This window comes from Notolepis coatsorum, assembly GCF_963971535.1.
Source record: "Notolepis coatsorum genome assembly, chromosome: 4".
Classification (NCBI taxonomy): Eukaryota; Metazoa; Chordata; class Actinopteri; order Aulopiformes; family Paralepididae; genus Notolepis; species Notolepis coatsorum.
This window is the reverse complement of record NC_140168.1, coordinates 28,845,777-28,850,194: the sequence shown is the minus strand read 5'-3', so window position 1 is coordinate 28,850,194 and position 4,418 is coordinate 28,845,777. Positions and strand designations below refer to the sequence as shown.

At 43.7% G+C, this 4,418-nt stretch overlaps 1 protein-coding gene across 1 annotated transcript in view; it reads right to left on the bottom strand.

Annotated features, from left to right (window-relative positions):
- LOC311226342 (visinin-like protein 1) overlaps nt 1-4,118 on the bottom strand; it is a gene marked incomplete at its 3' end in the record, with an annotated part of 56,839 nt that extends 52,721 nt beyond the window's left edge. Inside the window, exon 1 of the mRNA XM_084311768.1 lies at nt 3,982-4,118. The remainder of the gene's footprint in view (nt 1-3,981) is intronic.
- Between the last annotated feature and the right edge of the window lie 300 nt (nt 4,119-4,418).

The window sequence follows — 4,418 nt, the reverse complement described above, 5'->3', positions numbered from 1 at the left end:
AATGATGCTAATGATGGAGCATCGCCGTCGGTTGTGTGATAGTAAAGGGCTAACCTTCTGTATTGTCACAGTGAAAGGGTTAACCGGCTGTCGTGTGGCAGTGAAAGGGTTCAAATGTTCACAACAACATGGATGCATGTACTCTGCCAGCATGTTTAATATCCATAATACTAAATGTTTGACTAAGATTTCTATGAAACTTTATTCTAAAAAAAAAAAAAAAAAAAAAAAAACGGATTTTTTTTTTTTTAATATATAATTTTTTTTTAAACTCATAAAATATATTGGGTCGCACCTAAATCGGCAGGGTCGGTCGGCAACCTGAAACCAACCATTATTTTTGTTAGGCCTAGGGGACACAGGCCTGCCTACCTCGGGCTGCCAGCCCTTGACGAAACAGCAGGAGGTCATCAGTCTATTAGGGCTCTGGGAGCTGGAGGGTGATCTGATGCAGGATGTAGGACCGCTGCCTGGGTTCTGGCTGTGTCTCCTCCTAACCCAGAAACAAGTCTCATGCCAGTACCACAGCTAAATATATCACTAGCCTATGGATATTAACAGTGTTATCATGGGCCCTACTTGGTTTTGACTAGGGAAGGGAGAATAACTGGTTTCACTGTGTAGCCTATCTCTGTAAAAAGAAAAAAGAAATGAACATTTGTTATTACCGTTATTGCAGAGATAACCGGCAACTTAAGCTAAATGACCGACGTCATCAATGTACGATGCAGTTCCGTCTTCTTTTGTTGTTTGATTTTGCATAATAAGAGTGCCTATCTTCTCCTTGATTGCAAGAAATCTGACACCCCTGTCCCGAGACCATGTCAAGACCGATACAAATTAGGTACAAGACAGAGTTGACAAGATCAGGGGCATCGAAGGTGGAGTCCAGTGTCAGATTAATATGCTGTGTTTAGTTTTGTAGCCACCCATTGAAGATCAAAACTATTACAAGTATTACAGCCAAACCGTATTGTGTAGGTTCATAGTTTTTGACGGAGGTATATATTTAATTATCATACTGTTACATCCAATGAAGGTAAATGTTTTAACGTAATCTTCGAGAATCGTTTATATCGATATAATCAGTGCTTAACAAACTGTACCGCAAACAATTACCACCAACCATCGTGGCATTAAAGTATCTTGTATCTTATCTTGTATCTTTTAGGCCTATATCGTAATCTTTACTCGTTTCCATGGTAACTACTACAGTACCCATAATACCTCTGCGATCTTTGACCAATCACAAGAGCACAACTACTATACAGCGTTTGCATCATTCTCGCTTGTTTTCGCAGCATTTGCCGCCATCTTTGTTTTCATTGTAGCCATGGATAAAACGTTCAAAACATTAAAAACTACAGAGTCAGGTAAGCCTGAGTATATAGCCTAATTAAAATAGTGTATTCTGTTTGTTTTGGTTTAGTAACGTCGTCCACGTTCACTCCAGACTGAGGCTTATGGGTAATGTAGTAGTTACCATGGAAACAAGTTTTCAGAAAGATTCAATTGCATTACGTACACAGTCTGGTACCCATGACTTTTTTATGGTTTTTCTCAAATGTAAAAGCGCAGATCTCATTTAATTACGCTCAACTCTGCTCCTGTCAAATGTCAGAGCGATTTAATGAGTGGAACCATATAAACCCGCCGCTACCTTCAGAAACTCCTGAGGTAAAAGAACACAGGCAAAGATTTGTCTGGAACAAGGCGGGTCTTAAAACATCCCCAGGTCTATACAGCATCACTGTCTCCTCTTATCACGTGTAACCTATAATAATGTAACCTATAATATAACCGATAGGGCATACGAACCCTGACCCTCATCTGCACCTTTGTTTACACTATTTATTTTTCTATATTCAAGATCTAATTGTATTGCCTACTGTAGCCTATATTTATGTCTTTCATTACCCTGCCCATACCTGTACCTCCCTTTCCCCCTCCGCCCATGCTGCTATGATGCCCGAATTTCCCAACGGCGAGATAAATGAATATCTTATCTTATACATACCCTGTTATGCACTATACTCTATGTATGCATGAGGCTCTTTCTAGCACCTGCTGTATACCACACGCCTCCCTGACACCCCCCCCCCCCCCACAAACACACACAGCATTTTCCATGGGAGACTACAAAGCAAAGTATACACACACAGTGACAATTGACTTGAGTCACACAGAAAGCACTGGATGGAAGAACACATGATTGCTGTAGCTCTCCCTGCTCTGGAAATACCTATTGATCCTCCATACACTGTTCTGGTCTGGACAGAGCGTATCAACACGGAACCACTTGACAGGGTACCAAGGCTGTGTGTGTGTGTGTGTGTGTGTGTGTGTGTGTGTGTGTGTGTGTGTGTGTGTGTGTGTGTGTGTGTGTGTGTGTGTGTGTGTGTGTGTGTGTGTGTGTGTGTGTGTGTGTGTGTGTGTGTGTGTGTGTGTGTGTGTGTGTGTGTGTGTGTGTTTGTACCTGTGTGTGTGTGTGTATCTGTATCTGTGTGTCTCTGTGTCTGTGTGTGTGTGTGTGTTTGTACCTGTGTGTGTGTGTACGTGTGCGTACGTGTCTGTGTGTCTGTACCTGTGTGTGTGTGTGTGTGTACGTGTGTGTACGTGTCTGTACCTGTGTGTGTGTGTGTGTGTGTGCGTGTGTGTCTTCTTTCCGAGCAGACTTGGTGAAATGTTGTCCTCAGGATCGAGGATTGCGTTACATCACGTATATAGACGGACGGGCACAGGTCTGTGGACCCGCGCACGTGTCCACACATGGCAGATTCTGTGACGCAAATCACTCATCTGATAAACTTCTGTCACGTGACCACAATCAATCCGGTCCACAAACAGGATCTACACAGCAGAGGTTGTCATTGACTCTGTATCGGTCCTGATGTCACACAGTGGACTAGATTGAATTATGCCACTCTTTCCACCTGCTCTCTCTCTCTCTCGCTCATTACCAAGCTGCAAAGCTCAATTCTCATGATGTGTCATGCCTACCAATATGGCGCAGAGCCACCGCTCATTGGCCACAGTTGTCACAGTTCTTGACTACACAGCCACCTGTTGTTGGCAGAGATGTCTGTGATGATGGAAGACTGTGAATAATGGGGTACGAGTCGACTGCAGTGACTTGGGGAACAAAAAGGTGAGGCTCGCGGGACTAATGCAGTTTGCAAAAAGACCCTCATCGCAGCCAGTCACATTATAGTCCTGTGAAGTTGGAAGTATAAATAACAGCTATAATATATTATGCTAAATCTGAAGTTCAGACGTGATCTGTAATCACTCAGTATCACAATTTGTGTCTAGAATGTAGATAATCACACACACACACACACACACACACACACACACACACACACACACACAGCATGTATCAACAAACATGCTCACTTGCTCATAGACAAAATGGAAAGCTTATAAATATAGGCCATTATCCCGTTTCAATCTCATGGGAAAAGTGCAATACATAACTATTTTTTCAGTAGTCCCTGCTGTGAAGTCAAGCTTACATTGATGTATTTAGCTAATTGCTCCCAGAGCATGAAGGACATTATGTCACTGACTTATTATTATTTATGACCCCTCGGTGTAGCCGTAGCTACATTATGTAAATATCTGGACTGCAATTACTTAATTGAGTCTTCAATTCACACCACAGGGAATATATTCCATAAAACATATAACTCACTAATGTCTTGACACCTATATATGCCAGCGCGGCAGAGTTGCGCTAATAGGCTACGGTCACCCTGGTGTGTGTGTCTGTGCGTGTGCGTGTGTGTGTCAGTGTGTGCGTGTGCGTGTGTGTGTGCAGTGCGCGCGCGTGTGTGTGTGTTTGTCCTTGCTTCCACTGCATGAGGTAAATGAATGCATCCTCTAACATTGTTTCACCAATGCTGCCGTATTAACACCCTTGCAAATAAAAAAGTGCGCATTTGAAATGAATGTCCACATAAGTTGTCTCCATGCACTTACCCTGAAATGTCTGGAGAAAAAAAGAGTAGATCCGTTCAGTTGAAAAGAAAGACAAGTAAAGGCTACGTCCTTCCGTCTCAAGGCAAACCTGTGGTCAAACACATTCACTTTCTTTCACTCACTGTCACACACCGACAGTAACCTGCAGCACTTCACCTATCTATCTATCTCACGCTCTCCTGGAAAACGAATGAACCGCTGCGCGTCCCTGGCCAACACATTTTGCATAGAGACCGCCTGATGCGATCGCCGATTGGGTGGGAGGACGCGAGTCTCTGAAGATCGTTCTCATCTAATTCGATGGTTTGGCTTGTCGATCAAAAAACTTCGTTCCGGCGTCCTCCGTAGCCCTGCCGACGAGGGGGGGGGGGGGGGGGGGAGAGAGAGAGAGAGGGAGAGAGAGAGGAGAGAGAGAGAGAGAGAGAGAGAGAGAGAGA